The 20,189-nt window shown below is 39.1% G+C and overlaps 1 protein-coding gene across 3 annotated transcripts in view; it reads right to left on the bottom strand.

Moving 5' to 3' along the window:
• The window catches only part of LOC145991986 (putative caffeoyl-CoA O-methyltransferase 1), an 82,897-nt gene that overhangs the window by 55,927 nt on the left and 6,781 nt on the right, over positions 1-20,189 (bottom strand). The window contains exon 1 of one of the 3 annotated variants that reach the window (XM_083129436.1): positions 13,799-13,868. The exons of the other annotated variants lie outside the window; for them this stretch is intronic. The gene's annotated coding sequence lies outside the window, so the exon portion shown is untranslated. Of the gene's footprint in view, positions 1-13,798; positions 13,869-20,189 lie in introns of those variants that run through there. 3 annotated transcript variants of the gene reach the window in all.

Below are 20,189 nucleotides of genomic sequence, written 5' to 3' on the forward strand. Positions count from 1 at the left end.
CCGTGGTCAATATAAAAAATGCCGACCAGAAATGCTTTTTGTGGTGTATATTAGCTGCTTTGTATCCAGTTTCAAAGGATCCTCAGAGAATAACTTATTACAAACAACATGAACATCTTTTTGACGATGTAATGGAGGGTTTGGAATATCCAATGTCAGTTCAGAATATTGATAAATTTGAAAAAAGAGCCAAGCACATCAATGGCAAACAATTATCTATTAATGTATTTATTTGTTCCACTGGCAATTGTCCGATAGCACCTCTCAGAATCAGTACAATTGATGATGAATCTGCTATTCCGATTGATCTGCTCTTAATTGAAGGGGATGATACATACCATTACACTCTGATACATAATCTTGAAGCTTTAGTGAGAACACAACTAGACAAAACTCATACAATATTTAAGTTGTGCAGAAGATGTTTAACTGTATTTGATGGTCAAAAAATGGTGAAGGGGGTTCGGGAAGAGAATGCAGAAATTGCTAAAAACAAGTTAATTGAGCATCTGAAATACTGTGGCAACCATAAACCTGTTCATATGGTGATGCCCAATCCAAGTGAAAAAGCAGAATTCAAAAAGTATGAAGCCTTGTTGGAACACCCAGCATATATTGTCTGTGATTTCGAATCGAATCTCAAATCTCTTGCATTCTGTAGCCCAGATCCAGAAGAATCATCAATTACACCATACCAGCTACATGAACCTTCCAGCTTTTGTTGTGTGGTTATACGGGATGGTGTAGCTAGTGAGCCATACTTATACGTGGGACCAAATGCCATCAAAGAATTTAAACATAGAATAGAAAATGAGTGCCGTGACATAGCATCTAACATCTTATTAAAATCAAAGCCTATGTTGCCTTTAACAGAGGAACAGATTGAAGATTTCAACAATGCAGAAAAATGCCCGGTATGTGATTGTGAATTTTCAGATACAAATATCAAGGTGAAACACCATTCTCATACAGATGGTCGATATAAACAGGCCCTGTGTAATAGCTGTAATATTAAGATCAAGAGACCAAGATTTATCCCCATATTTTGCCATGGAGCATCCAATTATGATTTCCATCATCTGATCAGGTACGAGGGGTTTGACAAGCAGAATTTAAACATTTTAGCTGAAAATGATGAAAAATATATATCTATTAGCAAGATAATTAAAGTTGATGGTGTTCCTATTCAATTAAGATTTCTTGATTCTTACAGATTTTTACCTGCTAGCCTGGCTACACTGGCCTCTCAATTATCTGATGATGACTTGAAAATCACACGTGCCTCGTTTCCAGATCAGGAGCTGAAATTAATTAGGCGGAAGGGTGTATATCCATATGACTATGTCACAGATTTTTCTAAATTTGATGAGTGTTCCCTGCCACCACAAGAAGAGTTTTACAGCAAAATCAGAGGATCTGGAATCACTGATGAAGATTATCACCATGCCAAATTGATGTGGAACAATTTAAAATGCCAGACATTTGGTGATTATCACAAGGCTTATTTAAAACTTGATGTGACCCTCTTAGCTGATATATTGCAGGCATTCAGAAAATCTTCCATGCAAAATTATGGACTGGACCCAGTGTATTTTTACAGTGCCCCGGGCCTAGCATGGGCTGCAATGTTTTTCAACACCAAAAAGCCATTGGATCTGATCCACGATCAAGAAAAGTATCTGTTTATGGAGGAATGTATAAGAGGGGGGATGGTGCAATGTTCCCAGAGATATGCCAGAGCAAATAACAAATACATGCCTGATTATGATCCAACACGGCCATCAAATTATATACTGTATGGAGATGCAAACAACCTCTATGGTCACGCTATGATGGATAAATTGCCATATGCAGGGCTTGAGTGGGTCGAAGATTTCAATATTGAAGATCTTCAGGATTTTGATGACAGTGAATATGGCCTCTTCTTAGAGACTGATCTGATGTTTCCAGATCATTTACACAACAAATTTTCTGATCTGCCCCCAATTCCCGAGGTTCAGTGCTCACCTGGCTCTAAACAGAGGAAGCTCATGACGACTCTGGAGCCGAAACAAGGCTATGTCATATATTACAAAAACCTACAGTTCCTGATGAAACATGGTGTTCAAGTAACCAAAGTTGGCAAAGTTTTGAGGTTCAGGCACTCAAGATGGTTGAAACCATACATTGATACAAATACGGAGCTTCGAACATCTGCAAAAAGCGAATTTGATAAGGGCTTGTTTAAATTGATGGTGAATTCAGTGTATGGCAAAACTATTGAAAATGTCAGGAAACATACCGATGTTAAAATAATTACTGACCCCAGCCTGAGCAAAAAATTGGTTGCAAAGCCCAACTTCAATTACAGAAGAATTTATGATGAGCACATGGCACTTTTCAACATGATGAAAACAAAAATCAAATTTGATAAACCTATTTATGAAGGGGCTGTAATATTGGAATTGGCCAAATTACATATGTTAATATTGTATTATGATGTGCTGAAACCTTTTTATGGTGATCGTGTAAAATTATTGTACATGGACACGGATAGTTTTATTCTTGAAATTCAAACAGAAGATGTTTATCAAGATATGTCACAGCCTGAATTGTTTCAATATTTTGATACCAGTGAACATACAAAGATTCAACAACACCACAACAAAAAGGTGCCTGGCAAGTTAAAAGATGAGACACTTGGTGATGTTATTGTGGAATTTGCTGGGTTAAGTGCCAAGATGTACAGTTTTAAAACATGTAGTGCTGTTGTCAAAAAAGCCAAGGGCATTGGCAGAGTGACTGTGGAAAAAGAGCTTGTATTTGAAGATTATAAAAATTGCATCAAATCACAGAATTCAATTAGAACATCAGAAAATAGAATTCAGAGTGAGAATCACTTATTGACTTCAAATATTGTAACAAAAGTGGCTCTGGACCCACATGATGACAAGAGATGCATTTTGTCATGTAACATACATACTCTACCTTGGGGGCATTGTGATTTGAAAAATGGGAAACAATGCCCAATTCCAGAGCATGATTTGAAATAAATAAACATGCCTATGAACTTATTTGGGTTCAAGAAACAAGGTATTATGGACCTGCCGACACCACAACCCTCTCCTGATTTACAATCTGTAATGTCTAAACTGAGTGGCTTGTTAATTATTCATCTGAACAGCATACTTACAGATAATGATGATGAAACAGGTAAAATATTGTACATATTTAACAATAATTTAAATCATTACCAATTACCAGTAGGTGGTCAATTGCAATTTATTACAACCCCTGAGGGTGATGTTAAAATTTCAGTAGGGAGAAATATTTACAGAATCAAGCACTCAAACATGATTTCTGGCACTGTATATACGGTTTCTGCTGGTGACTGCTTATATATTGAGGTCCCGGGATCATATGACAAGCTTATACCCTTTTTTATAGAATTAAGAATCAGATATTCAATAATAAATAACCAGTAAAACAAAATGCCTAATGATATATTTGGCCACACAAGACATGAAGATCACAGTGATGAGATTCTGATGCTTGATGTCAGAGTCAAGAAATTGAGAAGTGATTTACAAGCTTTACAAACCACACTGAATGCCAGTCTTCAATTAGAAATTACAAATTTGCAATCACAATGCATGGACCCTCTTCTTAAAATTGACTCAGAACTCAAATTGCTGCTTCAGAAATATACTGATCTGGCAACATTGGATAATTTTCAAAGTTTAGAAGAAGCTGTAGCAGCTCTTCAAGCCAAATTTAAGACCCAGGCCACCAACTCCGAGCAATTGAAACAGCAATTGGAAGAGCAGATAAATAATGTCCAGACACAGCTCCAAACAATTGTCAAAAGCATAAAATCACAAGAAGATTTTGATCTAGTGATTTCCACTCTAAAGGAACAGATTCAGTCACTCCAGATACCTAATCTGGACCCTCTGCACAATGCCATAGCCGAGGTTAAAGAAAAAATTGAGACACTTGAAAATTTTATGAACAACTTGCCATCTTCTGATGCTTTGAATGCAATAACTCGGAGTGTAGCAAATATTAAGCTGCAACTTGAAACATATGAAGATTTTGGAAAAATTCAAAGTACCATAACCCATCTTGAAGGTACAATAGCAGCAGTGCAAAGTGATTTGGCAAATGTACAAGAAACTCGCCTGCCTGGGATTGTAGATACACTTGTCAGTGTCCAGCAACAGATCACAAAGCTTGAAAACCTCAACACTGAATCTGAACTATCTCATTTTCATCACTTGATCGATGATATCCAAACAAAACTTGAAATTTTACAACAATCCACACCCTCTCAGGCAGATATAGCCCTGCTCCAAAATGCTATGCAAAATGTGGCTGATGCTTCTGAATTAAACAATGTAAAATTGGCACTTGAATTTTTGCAAAATACAGTATCAAATCTTCCCACATCACAGGAACTTAAAAATATTAAGAGAGCAGTGAATCGCATATTGAAATCGGAAGATATCAAGAATATCCAAGGAGAGATCAAACAACTCACTCAGACAGTAGCCACTCTTCCAACCAATCAACATATTAATGAACTGCATGCCCTGTTTGAGGATATCAGAAGACAGGTCCATGATCTTACTGCTCAAAATTCAAAATTGGCAGTTGTTGAAAATTTGCAACAAATTGTAGCTAATATCAAGCAACAGCTAGGGACCATGGAATCCAATCAAGCAAATGCTCTGTCTGTTTTTGCCACCCAGCTTCAAGAGATTGTGCAACAATACAAGAGACTTGCTGTGGACATAAAGATCAAGCCAGGCCATGATGATGTTGTTAGAACCATCAATGAGCACCTTGAATCTGTAACAAGTAGATTGCTTACAGCAGAAAAGGAAATAACGGGCATAATCGAGAATCCAAAACATACAGTAATTCTTGAATTGTACAGCATCCCCAACAAAGAATATGATTCACCATTTACACCAGGTGGCAAAATATATATGCTGTCCCCTGCACAATTTTATTATCAATTTTTTGTTGGAGGCACATTGAGACCAATCAAGATCAAATATTGGCATCAGCCACAGGCACACCACTACCCTACCTTATCAATAACAAATGCTGACAACAAACCAAAAATCACCAGTGTAGAGTTAGAGGATTTTACAGATCCCAATACATTAGAGACAGCCTATGTTGAAGATGATGGCTCTTTGGAATTTAAAATACAAATAGGGGACAAATTATATTTAGAAAATCCTGTAGTCTCAGCTGCTGAACACCCCATAGTTGCAATATTCTTGTTTTCATATCATGTCTAGACAAATTATTGTTGATGAATTACACAGACAAGCCAGACATAATTATAAGAGACTCCCAGTAGTCACAAAGGGCATAGATGATTTATGGCAAAGCGACTTGATTGAGTTGTCAAGTGGACAGTTGAAAAACTTAGACAAAATCAACAAGGGCTACAAGTATCTACTTACTGTAATAGACACATTTTCAAAATTTGCCTGGGCTGTGCCACTCAAATCCAAGACTGGAAAATGTGTTACAGAAGCCCTCAGGACAATCATCAATCATTCAGGAAGATCACCGCGCTATTTGCAAACAGATAATGGCAAAGAATTTTATAATTCAGTGTTCCAACAATTTATTAAAAGCCGGTCAATAAAACATTACTCGAGTTACAGTGATCTCAAAGCCTCAATTGTAGAGAGATTCAACAGAACCTTAAAAAATCTTATGTATAAACAATTTACACTTCAAGGTAATTATAAATGGCTTAATATTCTTCCAGAACTTCTACATAAATATAACAACTCTGTCCATTCTACAATCAACATGAAACCCTCTGAAGTAACTTCATCTGATGAGCAAAAATTGATCAGGACTGTTTATTATCCTAGATACCAGCCAACAACAAGAAGGGCCAAATACAGGGTGGGCGACCAAGTAAGAATCAGCAAATATAAGCACTTATTCAAAAGAGGCTTTACGAGAAACTGGAGCACCGAATTATTTACAGTAGTTCAAGTTAAACCCGGGACCCTTAACACATATATAATAAAAGATCATCGAGGAGAAATTCTCAAAGGTAGGTTCTATGAACAAGAACTCAGCAAAACTAAACAGCCTGACACATATCTCATAGAAAAAATCATCCGCAGAAAAGGCAACAAGTTATTTGTCAAATGGCTGGGTCATCCGGAAAACAGCTGGATCGATGCAGACAAAGTGATAATATGAGCACCTGGGATGTTATAAAAAGGCTGCCAGAACCTGAACAGCAGAATAAGAGAAATGGCAAGTTGCTGCCTGATAATATTAGGTGTCTTATTGTTGGGCCATCTGCTTGTGGTAAAACTACTCTAATGGTTGATAATTTTTTATTGGCACCCAACTGGTTAGACTGGAAAAACAGGCACTTGTATGTTTTCTCAAAGAGCTTGGAACAATTAAAATATCAGCAGCTGATGAAGCTATATGATGGATTGGATATTGCCACTTTTGAACCAGATGTTAAGCCACTCGATGAATGTCTCGATAATTCTGTTGTTGTGTTTGATGACATTATACTGGATAATCAAAACAAGGTTAGAAATTTCTTTACACAGGGCCGGCACAAAAACATTGATTGTTTCTACCTGGCACAGACTTTTTCTAAAATACCCAAGCAGCTGATCCGAGACAACAGCAATTTTATATGTGTGTTTCATCAAGATCATACCAACCTCAAACACATACATGATGAATATGTAGGTGGGGACTTGAGCTACAATGATTTTTCTAAATTTTGCAGCAAGTGCTGGAGCCAGGACAGTTATGGGTTTGTCACAATTGATATGACAAGAACGCCTAATACTGGCAAATACAGAAATAAAATCAACGATTTTCTAGACGTTGAGACATAAATAAACAACCATGAAACGACCAGTCATTGATGATCTTAAGTTAAGAGATTATCTTGTAAAAAGATTTAAGGGATGGAAATCAGAGAACCGGGGAATTTATGAAAAACACAAACAAACAGAACAGCCTGTCATTGATGCTATTAATAATTTAGGTAAGAATATCAAAACTGTTACAGAGCAAAATCAAGATTTGATTACGGAGCTTGTACCTGTAGCTGCAAGAAACATATTAGATTATCCATTCACCCCACTTTCCAGTATTCATACACCTAGTCCTGTTGCTCCTAGAAGAATTGAAGCTACTCAGGATCCTATTGAATTGGGTCTTCTTGCTCAAAAATATTTAACCACACCTAAAGACAACAAAGATGAGGTCTTTGGCTTATATGCCGACACAGAGCTTGATGGCAGCATTATTCATAGAATCGGTAATTTCAGAGTAACATTTATGGGAGATGATCTGATTGTTTATTCAGAATCTCGTCTCGGAGAAAAAGGTGCTTTTGTTAAGTACCCCGGAACACCTGGATTGTGGGAACTGATGACTAGGAAGAGACCTGGCAGCTATACAGATCAAGATTATGAACATTACAAAGAAATATTAATAAAATCAGATGCTCTATACCAGAACAATGATCCCACACAAAAAAGAGTCAAGTCGAGCAGTGGGGCAAAATACAACAATTTAATCAAGCCCATATGGTCACAAATCAAGACTGGAAGTGGAATCAAACAATACAACACCCTGCCTAAAGAATTTGTGTGGGTTGATGATGTCAGGAAACTTATAGATAGGTTGCTGGTGATAGCTGGGGAGGAAAATGCTGGCAACCACAATTTTTACAATGAAAAGGTTGGAATTATGGACATGATAAGCACAAAATTGTCTAATTTTATAGTGAATGACCCTAAGGGGATTGGATATCTTATAAAAATTATTAATACTCTACCACCCAAATTTTGGAATGTTTCTGAGGGTCGGGGCCTTGTTAATGACATTATAAACAAGCTGCCATTTGAACTACACATTCCAGGCTATCAGTATTGTGGTCCAGGTACAAAATTGGAACATAGATTAAACAGAGGTGATCCTGGTGTTAATCCCCTAGATGCTGCTTGTAGAGACCATGACATAGCATACAACACACATTCTGATCTTAACAGGAGACATGTTGCAGACAAGAAATTAGAAGAGGCTGCATTTGGTAGATTTGTAAGCAAAGATGCTTCTTTGAGTGAGAAAATAGCAGCATTGGGGACCACCATAGCTATGAGCACCAAACAAAAACTGGGGTGGGGGTTGTGAATATGTATATAATAAACCTACGATGAAGGCCAAGGGTGTTATGTATCAAATACCTTATGCAGGTCTCAAATCTCTTAAAACTATTGACAGTCTTTTAACCAAAAAGCAGCGCAAGAAAAAAAGCTCTTGTATTGCAAAGGGACATGGTATGAAATTGTTGCTTAGTACCCCCCAATTAAAAAAATTACAGCAATCCAGGAAAAAATTGCATACAGGGGGATTCATATTTACTATCCCTGCCATCTTAGCTGCTCTCGGGGCTGTGGGGAGCTTGGCTGGGGGATCAGCTGCCATAGCAAAAACAGTAATAGATGCCAAGAAAAATAGGGCAGAATTAGATGAGCAGAAGCGCCATAACCTGGCCATGGAGAAAAAAGGCAAAGGTGTTAAGAGAGCCATGAATAAGTTTAAAAAAAACAAGAGCCGCTTACAAACCAAGATATTGAAGCTTTAATCAAGCCATTGGGCATCAAACATTTTAGGGGTGTGTACATGTCTGATTCTTTACCGGAACAACCACTCAACAAAGAGTGTGGCATTGTTAATTTGGATGAGTACAAAAATCAGGGCACTCACTGGATCTGTTATCTTAAATATTTAAACAATAAGGCATTTGTGTTTGATTCATTTGGAGGTGTTCCACCTGAAAATTTAATAAAATATTTAAAATCAGCTAATCTTTATTACAATAATGCCCGTGTTCAAAACTTCAAAGATGTTAATTGCGGACATCTGTGTTTATCTGTTCTCAGATATATGTCTCAAATAAATAAACCATCAATTGAAGATTTTCAAAAGGCCCTGTGGTATCTGAAACATCATGGGGGTATTCCATCTCACCAGCCAAAATTCAATATTGAAACTCAAATTACATGATGACATAGTGTATCCCAAAACAATAGCTCTCAGAGCATTTTACGGCATGTACTTGATACCTAATATTACGCACCACAACAACAAAATTGCAGTAGGTGATCAAAATATTGTCATCACTCCAGGGCAGTATAATCTGTCCACTCTAAATGCTCAATTACCCAGAGGTGTAGTGTTAAGTCAAAATTCTGTCACTCACAGAGTAGAGATTGTATCTGCTACAGAAACAGTGCATCTGGGTACTATAGGAGAGCTGTTAGGCTTTGAGAACAACACAAAACTTGAACCGGCCATCAAACACACTGCTATGAATATACCTAAATTCTTGGCCATAGAGACTCTGAATATTCACTGTAATGTGGCTGAGGGTATGATCACCAAATCAAATGGCATAGGCACTCACAAACAAACTGGCATCATTGCAACATTCAAACCTAATTCCGAATTTATGGAGCCAATCATCTACAATCCATCCCCAACATTATATTTTCCTGTGTGCCATAATAGAATAGATTACATTGAATTGATGGTCACTAATGGAAAAGAAGAATTAGTTGATTTTGCTGGAGCCACAACAACTGCAATCATAGAGATTAACATTTAAATAAAAATACATACAATGGAAAATATTGAGAGTTATGAGCTACAATCATTCCCCCCAAACAGGAGGACATTTGCAAATTTAAATCAACCCAACACAGAGATCGAGGTTGATCTTGATGTAGGGGATGGCTTTATACACCCCCACAGAGCAGATCTATACATCAAATTTGATGTCGTAAAGCTCGATGGAACAGATTATCCGGCAAATTCAAACATAAGATTGGTAGATAATTTTGTGCCGCATCTGTTCTCTGAAATTGAGATCAGAAAGCATGGCGTTGTTATAAACAGAATAGATTATCCCGGCATTACCTCCACGGCTTTGGCCACTCTAAAATTATCCAAAACCGAGGCTTCATACTACAAAATCGGTGGATTTGAAGCTGGTGATAAGATATTAACTAAGAACCACACAGTGCTGTTCCCTATGCGCCTGTTGCCAGGATTCTTCTCGGATTACAAAGAAATTATGTGGAAGGGCGGGTTAAGAATTACATTTAGAAGAGCTGCAAATGATAACAATGCTTTGATGAGGTACAGCACATTAAACACTACAGGAGAAGCTCTGCCTAATACCTTACCTGATGAAGGCAAATGCATTATTCAGACTATGGAGCTAAGAATCCCGGTTGTTGAGTATGAGGCCAGTTACGCTCTTAAATACAAAGCTGATATCCTAAAAAATCCACAGATTCCTCTGCAATTTTACACATATCAATGCGTACAGAAGCCCGCATCTGGCACCTATTATGAGTTTGATGCTACAAATTCATTCTCCAGTATTCAATATGACATGCCTGATTTTGTAGTGGTATTGTTTCAGACTGGAAGACACAATAATCAGGAAAAAAATTCAAGTAGATTTGATAACTGCAACATCAAGAACATATATCTTAAAAATGGCAGAAATGAGGTATTCCCCAGAGAAAATTACAATTTAGACATGTCCAAGGATGATTTTCTCAAATTATATGAGGCATTTTCGGCTTTCAAAAGAGTCACTACTGGCAGTACTGATATGTACTACACTCCAGATGAATTCAAAACACGGAGACCCATGTTTGTAATCAACACTTCAAAAAGAAAACAAGTTGTGGTGAATGACAGAACAAACATTAAAATTATCTGTGAATTCCATGAGGCTTTACCTGAAGACACCATTTGTAGTGTCATTCTCATAGGTGAAAAATCATATGTTTATGATGTAAGAAATGAGAGAGTCACGGAGCAGTTCTAGAAGATAATTGTTCTATTATCCTGTTGTACAACACACAAACCTCAACTGTATTATCAGCTAGCAGTGAATATCTTATGTGTGGGCAGTTGTATATATTTCAATCTTATATGAGGACTCGAACCCGGAGCCCCTTGTTTACAAGACAACAATATTAACATTTTGCCATCAGGAGAGGCTTTACATTTTATCAGGACTCAAACCCGAGCCTTTTGCTTACAAAGCAACAATATTAACATTTTGCCATCAGGAGAGGCTTCACATTTTATCAGGACTCAAACCCAGAGGCCTCCTGATTGCAAGGCAATAAAAACCATGGGGCTATGCACCACACTCCACTGGGCCTCAGAACCCAGTAACTATAAGCTTTATATTAATATACATGGCAGAATCAATCTGAGCTACACTAAAATTCAATTCCTGGGATTTTGACAGAAAAACACACTATAAGCAATAAGATCATATGGGAACTTGGCATAATTTTAAGTATAAGCAAATCTGTCTGAGAGGCTTTCACCCTTTCTACACTAGAATTCAAAATTCTTAAAATTAAGAGCATATCACACTGGAAGAATTGGGGTATAGGCCCCTCTTGGCATTGTCTTAAGTATAGGTAAATCTATCTGTTGAGCCCTCGCCTTTTCTACACTAGAAACTCAGAATTTCTTAAAAATCAGAGCATATCACACCTGAAGAATTGGGGTATAGGCCTCTCTTGGCTTTGTTTTAAGTATAAGCAAATCTGATTGTTCAATCAAATAGCCTCGCCTTTTCTACACTTAAAAGTTGCGCTGTCCGTACCGTAAACCCCACTACTATTTTCATTGGCAGTTATGCAAATTTATTTTAAAGTTTGAGAACTGTGTGGCCTCTTCTAAAATGAAAGTGCCAATTTATCTATCAATTTATCTCTAACATATCTACTGTTGTTAGATTTGTTTCAAATCACCTGCAAAAGAAATGTTTTAAGTCCACTGTTGAGACTGGACCTACAATTTAGCGTGAGATCCGAGCCAATACTTGTCTCCACGGGGTATCAATCCCGAGACCCCTTGATTACAAGGCGATGACGTTACACTATCATTACGCCATCGGTGAGGCCCTGCCTTCCCTCTGTAATGAATAGTTGAAACTGATGAAAGGAGGTTCACAAATAACACTCCGACCAGGACTCAAATCTGGAACTTCCATCGAAAGTCGACCACTTAACATGCTCAACCTTCATACAGCTAAAGCCACTGATAAAAAAGAAGAGTTCCATACAAATGAGACAGTCGTTGTCCTTTACCCTTGACTTTATCCTTGAAATCTTGCTTTAGAGATCACGCAAGCCAGCGAGCGTATCATTTAAATCTTTCTATCTGTTCTTGTTGTAATATTGATTGATTGAATTGCTTTATTTTACTTCGCTTCTTGTGCCACATTTGGCTTAATTTGCGTAGATGAGGATGAATGATGAAACTGATGAATTGACACTCACAACATCCATGCCCAGGCCAGGATTCAAACCCGGGACCCCTAGCGTCGGGGTGCGATATGCTAACCACTCTGCCACGGGGGCCGGCTTGTTGTAATATTAACAAAGCATGGCCAGGCTTGTACAATTATGAATGATTTTCAAGATAGTTTTAGCATGTAAAGTTCAAGCAAAAAAGAAATTGACAGAAACCGTAAATATGCAAAATTTGAAAACATAAATGTAATGCCAACATAATGCAAGGCTTCCCAGACAGTGGCTAACTGTCAGTTTTTAACGAGGCGTGGAATTATTGATTGCTGTGCAACCGAACCTGTGGTCATAAGCTTCCTGTGACAGTCCTTGTCTCCGGCCAAATAGTTGCATTTCTACCCTTCACTGTACGCCACCACCTCTGCACAGCAATCACTGAATTCCACGCCTCGTAGCGTGCTGCAATCTGCGCCCGCACCTGACAGTCAAGTGGTTGGTTATCTTACTCAAAAGATAATGTGGGTGGAGTGTGTGCAAAAACTGTATTCCCTCATACTTCTTTGAATTCATCCGACGGTTTGTATGCAGTGGCGGCGATTAGGTTCCAAAACTTGGGAGCAAGGACAGTTTACTTTCCCTTGGTAGGTAAGATTTAACATAGTGCACGAGCTAAAGTGGCAAAAAGTGTGGGGAGTGAACTGCCCCCTAATCGCCGACACTGCCTGTACGTAATCATATCTTGGCGTGTAAAAGGGTGCCCCCTTCTTAAGGCATCAAAATGTCATTCCCTTCCGCGTAGTACACCCTAGACTGCGTTTTGCAGACTAACGAAACTATGGCACCTGGACCTCAAGTGTAGGAATTATAGTCTGTTCTGCATACGCGCTTATGATTCTCTTCTTCCATGCCATAGTATTATTATTCAACCCCATCTTCGCGATTATCCAAAATGGCAGAAAAGCGACGTAAAATAATAACCTTAGTCAATCAATTATCATATCTAAGGCACGCAGGATTTATTTTTGAAAAGGGCTGCGTTCTACTCTAGGGGAAGCGTAATTGTAATTTTGAACCTCCGTTTTGAATGTTGTAGCATCAGCCCCCCGTGTACGCCAGTGTCTCATCATCGCAAGTGACCAAAAACGGAAGAAAAACAACATAAAACAAGAAAAATACAAAAAAACGTTAACTCACTTTTTGTTGCGATTTGCCAAAAGTGGTAGAAGAGAAACACTAAACAAAAATACAATCAGAAAGTCTACTTTACGTGTAGATCCGGCCCAGGTCAGTCCACGCGAGTGTCGAAAACTTGTGATTACAAGGCAAGGCAATGCCGTTAACCACTGTACTACAGAGAATAACTTGCATACATGTGCCAAATTAAGGCAGAGATACATCCAACAGGAATAAACACATTACAAACGTTATAGTTACGTTACACTTACCAGATCAGTCAGCGCAACACACTCGACGAGACCCCAAACAGCGAATGAATGAATCACTGCTGTGCCTGGCTCACACTGATATATCCCAATGGCTACAAAAAATCCCTTTCCTTTCTAAGATTCCCTCTATGGACTGGTTACGCGGTGACGTCACTGGCAGCTGATGTCGCGGATGTTTGCAAACTTTCACCCCGCTTGCTCCTCCTATGCCATGGCATTGAAACTGTATCGGAAAGAGTAACTTTTAGCTACAGTAATATAATCTGTCCCGACAATCTCTGGAGCAAGGCCATGCTTAGAGGCAGAGAAGGGGAGAAACCGATTGGGCAGAGCGAAGCAGTGCACGCTGCTGCGAAGGCTGGTAACTGCATTCGCTCCCCCTCCACGCAATCCCATTCCATCTCACGTGTTCATTGGTGGAGCCGTCTTGCGTCACTATTTGCGCAGGTACTTGTTTTCATTCGCTTACTCCAGAGATACCGGGACCAGTGGCGTGCCCAGGATTTTCGAAAAAGGAGGGGTTAAGTACCCTTTATCTGGAAGTTCGCCCTCATTTTGCCAATTTTTCCTACTTCTGTGGTTCTTTTTTAGGAATACTGGGCCAAGGGGGGAATTTGTGACTCACACCAATCCCCCTTGAGCACGCCAGTGACCGACAGAGTATAGTAGCGTATATCATGTATCAGTGTAAAGATAAGATTCTAGTGAATATATACGAGGGGAAGTCAAAAATTATGTACACTTTTGCCACAACTTTTGTCAGGTTGGCCACACTGGCTTCAGCGCTTTTGCTGAAAGTACAACGTACAACCTTACAGCACACAAGGGCTGAAGGCAGTGTGGCCAACCTGACAAAAGTTGTGGCAAAAGTGTACATAATTTTTGACTTCTCCTCGTAGATGCTGTACACATCAGTGGTTAATTAAGAAATAAAGCAAGAAAATTGGTGTCACTGATAGTGTAGTGGTAACGCAGTAGGCTTGTAATCAAAGAATCCTGGCTTCGATATCCGGTGGAAGCACACAGTGTCTAGGATCCCACTTTAAACTGTAGGTCCTGTCCCGATAAGGCATTCTGTGCATAAAGTGTACATTAAAAGCCGGCCTGCTTTGACCGCCATTTTTAAAAATGGCGCAAAAAATCCGTTTTTGGCAAATATCTCGCTTGAAAAGCATTTTACAACAAAATAGGTTATGACAAAAAATAACATACATAAAATTCTCTACATTTTTCTACTAGGATGTGCCGCCGTTTAAGTGCTAGAGGAGCGAGAAATTTCACATTTTCCCCTCCGCCCCATTTTGCAAGAGCGAAACTCAAGGAAACATATTTTTGTACGATAACTTGAGGTCCAAGGGCGTATTTAGGGGGTCCAGTGGGTCCGGATCCCCCCGAAAGATTTATTAAGTACGTAAATTAAATAATGAAGAATATATTTGTTTAGCCGTTGTTGTATAATTTCCTCTGAACTTATTGGAAGACAAGGATTATATTCGAATCATAGGGCTTTGAAGGACACGAAGGACGTATTGAGGGGGTCCGGAGCCCCCCCCCCTAACCGAAAGACTTATTAAGTACGAAAATTAAATAATGAAAATATACTCGTTTAGCATTTGTTGTATAATTTCCTCTGAACTTATTGTAAGGCAAGCATTATATTGGGATCATATGGCTTTGAAGGACAGGAAGGACGTATTTAGGGGGTACGCCCCCCCCCCCTACACACACACTCACCCGAAAGACTTATTAAGTACGAAAATTAAATAATGAAAATATACTCGTTTAGCATTTGTTGTAATTTCCTCTGAACTTGTAAGACAAGGATTATATTGGGATCATACGGCTTTGAAGGACAGGAAGGACGTATTTAGTGGGGGGTTCAGGTGTCCGGACCCCCCCGAAAGACTCACCAAGTACTTAAATTAAGTAATGAAAATATTAGCATTTGTTGAATAATCGATGCTTATTAATTTCCTCTAAACGTTTTAAAAGGCAAGGATTATATTGGGATCATGCGGCTTTGAATGACATTACAAAGAAGATTTATGTACACTACTACTCAAAATAATATCTATAAAATTTTAATCAGAAACTTACTTTTCTCAAAGTAATACATGTAACATCATTTTTGTTATTCGATAAATATTCAATTATTCATCTATTTGACATTAATTTCATTTGCCAGGGCACTTGTTTTTATGTAAATTATTCCGATATTAACTACAGGTACAGCGCCTTGAATAACGTAGTGTGGAAAACGACCCAAGAAACTGGTTCCCCGAGACGATGACAAGTAGATGGCAGTGCGATCGACCCAGGTGCTAATTTTGTTATGAAAGTAATGCGACTTAGTTAGTTTTTGGAATATATTGTGTAGATTTGTTTCTCTAGAAAGGCGGTACGTGAATTGATGGAAACAGTTATATTTGTGGAGTGATTTGCAGTCACGAAATGGCATTAATTTGGAAAGAAAAGTAAAATAAAATTAATAAATAAATAGCATGCGTAACACAAGAAGAAACATCGCAATGTGATTCCGGACGTCAGGTCTTGGACTGTGTATTAGAGTTTATTTTTCTATGTTATTAGAATATAAATAGTATCCTGAGAGATATTTCATACCGAGGCGACAAACCACAAATGTCGCTTGAAAGCGAGCAGTCGGAAATCAATGCAGCCTTTCGAACCGTAGGGACACAAGCTCTGACTGCACCGTTTCCTCAAGGAGATTTTACACCAAAGCGACACGCGACAAACGATACGAGGATATCACACCAAAGCGACACGGGTCATTCGGTCCAAGGCAACTTTCACACCGAAGCGACACATGTTGCTTGGAAACGAGCCAATCAAGAGCAACATTTCACATCGTAGCGGCATGACGGGAAGCACAGGCCAGCGTTCGGTTGGTGAAATCCTCAAGCGATAAGTGTCGCGTGCCGCTTGTCGTTTTGGTGCGCAATCTCACTAAATCAAGACACTCATTGCATCGCGTATGGGCGAACAACAAACCACGGCAACATGTTGCAAGCTATTGAGGAAATGGCCCAGTTTGAGCGACGCAGAAGCGACAAAGCGACACGTGTTGCTTATCGTGTCGCCTAGATCTGTTGTTGTAATGTGCGGTTTATCGTGTCGCCTATCTGTTGTTCGCAAGCAACGCTTGCTAATAGACTGAAGGCACCATGTCGCTTGTCACTTAGTTGGGAACTCCCCCTGTAGCGCGTCGCTTCGGTCTCAGCACCCTTCCTTTAAGGAGCTTTCCGACCGAAGTAACAAGTAGCACGCGAATACGCCATATGAACGTGTCGTTTGCTGTTTGGACCCTCATGTGCAATGAATGCTATTTTACAGCCTGGAAGTGTGTGTCACTAGTGTGACAGTGTGAACATCCCGTGTCGCTTGTCCCATTGGTTTGAAAGTTGCCTTACAATCATGTCGATGGCACTAAGAAAGTTTTGTGGGGTTCCCCTTGTCGTTTCATGCAATCATCATCATCATCATCGCCGCGATTAGTTTAAAGCGGAAGAAAAGAGACAGTAAATATCCAAAATACAAATGCTTCAGTGTGTATATCTTTAAAAGAAATGATGATGATAATAATAACGAACCTAATTCATACACAAAAATTTAGTTGCCAAGAGCATTCCACGCGTATTTTTTCTCCCGTATTATTAACGAAAGTATGACGATAACAGGACGTGGTCGACTGTCTAGAATGTTCGTTAATATCTTCGCGACCACTGTACCAAATATCATAGCAATTATCACATTAATAGAAATGCTTCATGTAAAAGAAACAGACGTTGCAGCGAAAACTCCATTTACTTCCATTATAAGCAGACGAATACCAAGCACCGGGGTCAACACCAGCGCCTCAAGCGGATCATTTTCGAGTGGAACCATCCAGAGAGCGCTGAAGCATGCCGTTTTCCACACTACGTTATTCTAGGCGCTGTAGAGTCCAGCGCAGATAATTCTGCCGTGCGATGCGCGAAACAACTAAAGAAGCAGTGTTGCTAATGGAGCAGATAGAAAAATCGCTGCAGTGCGCCGATGCACAGCTGTTACGTACAACAATAAAATTAGAGAATTCAGGTCTATCTAACGTTGAGTTTTAAACGTCATGCATTATACCAGGACTAGGATTAATATGTACTAACAAGTGGCTTTGTATGTAGCTACATACATATGGACTAAAAATTTGCAAAATATGAACTAACACATAAGTAAAATTACCAAAAATGCTGCAAAGAAGACTTCTTCATACGATTCCTTATTTGAGTGATTTCAAACAAAATAAAAAAATATATATATTATTTTTCATTGCATTAATGCACTGGTGGCGTTCTAACTTTTCACTCCCAAAACCCGTATACACTGGTATGGAACTGCAACGGCAGATAATAACATGCCAACGTGTTAAACCACTACAATTGCACCATAACACTCCTCCTGAAGCAGTATTATTATTTCCTCTCTGAGATCGGCGACAGTCGGTTGCCTTTGTTGTACATTTACAAAGGATGCCGGCTTCCACAACAATAACAAGTACATATACTGCCACTAGACGATAAGCTGCGCGGCTTTTTCTTTTGTTATGAACCAGGGCAGGCGCTAGTCATTTTGCCTCCCTGGGAGGTGGCGGCAGATGCCGCTCTATTTCGACCCCCCCCCCCCGGTCATTACGCAGCAACGGAAAATTGAAAATCAATATATTCCTAACTAAAACATCAAAATATAAAATAAATAATGAGACTTCTTATGCTATTTCAATACTATTCAGCGCAAAAGAATATCTCGCTCGATCACAGTTTTCAATAGGCTTATTTTTTTCTTCTCTTCAAATTTTGCCGCTCTGGGCGATGGGACGGTTCGCCCTCCCCTTCCGCCGGCCCTGCTATGAACTTGGTCACCCATCAAAGCATGGCAATTTTAACACAGAAAACAATATGTATCGCATTAAGCAGCAAAAATGACAGCCTCCTCTATGCAATTTCTACAAGAACACGTGCCGGAGCCAGAGTTGAAATGATGTTGGAGCCACATCATTTATTTATTTTGAATAATTCCAAAATTATGAAATATGAACAATTTGTTGCTGCTGTTCGCTGCTCTCTTGCCAAAATGCTTTATTGGGATGCTAACACCATGACTGGCTTCCTCCTTCATGAACTCGTGCACGTTGCTTAGAATTTCCCGAGCTTGGCTATGGAAGGTTTTTGATTTCAACTTCGACAGAACTGGAGGCATTATGGAATTTAACGTTCATTAGCAAACACACACTTTTACATACACACACGCAATACAAACACACAACGTCAAACCGGTCAAATACTTAGTATAAAATAAAAATATGGTGCTTCCAATCCAACAAAACTCACAGCCACTTTACCTGCCTTTTCCCCTTCCTTGACAGAAATAGTGCTTCATTATTACAGTTGGCAACACTAGTTACTAGCTAGCCAATGAACATGCACTGCATAAAAGAAGCAAGCACTACGCCGTGCTATATTGCCACATTAGCGTCCCTACCGAACGGGGGGAACCGCGAGCTGGAGCGCTATTCAATTGTTTTCAATGATGTTTGCGCGAGTGTGTCCAGGAATGGAATGACAATGTGGCAACAATAGCGAAGGTTTTCGAGCAGGGTAGAACACATGATGCTAAGAGAGAGGGAGACGAAACGAAAATTCGTTTCTACGCAACGGCAAATTTACGTGTGGCACTCTACTACAGGTAAGCTACGTAATCAAAATTCACTCATATAGGTATCTCTATTTTTATAGTATTTTACCTAATTGTGTAATAATAATATAATATTAATTTATGTATTGTAATTAGTATTCATTTGATTTGTAATTATTTTAATATAAACATTATTATTATTATTATTATTATTAATAATAATAATATTCCTGAGACACTTGGTTTGGACCCCCCCCCACCGAAACATATTTCTTGATACGTCCCTGTTGAGGTCCTATTAAACTGGAGGTGTACCTATTTTAAATGTCCTCCTCTGTGGCCGTGTGGTCTAAGGCGCTACGTTTTGGACTCCGACTGCGGGACGGCATGGGTTCGAGTCCGCCTGGGATCAGTCTCTATAGGTGGCTTTCATGTGAGTGACGTCAGGTTTCGCACCACCGCCACGTTTGTCGTCTGGAAGGAAATACTCACCACACAGCGTTCGTTACACCTGCGCAAAGTGCACGTTTGTTGTTAGTACTGTGTAAAATGTCGGTAACATTGCATAAAATGCAACGAAAAGGCCAACTCTAGTTCACCTGTGATTATTTACTTGAACCAGCTACATGGAATCAGTTGTTTTCGTATTTATTAATGGTTCGGATTCTGCTTGAAATATTTACATCCAGCAAGTAACTTACGT

This window comes from Lepisma saccharinum, chromosome 1 (genome assembly GCF_977018435.1).
Source record: "Lepisma saccharinum chromosome 1, izLepSacc3.1, whole genome shotgun sequence".
NCBI classification, from domain to species: Eukaryota; Metazoa; Arthropoda; class Insecta; order Zygentoma; family Lepismatidae; genus Lepisma; species Lepisma saccharinum.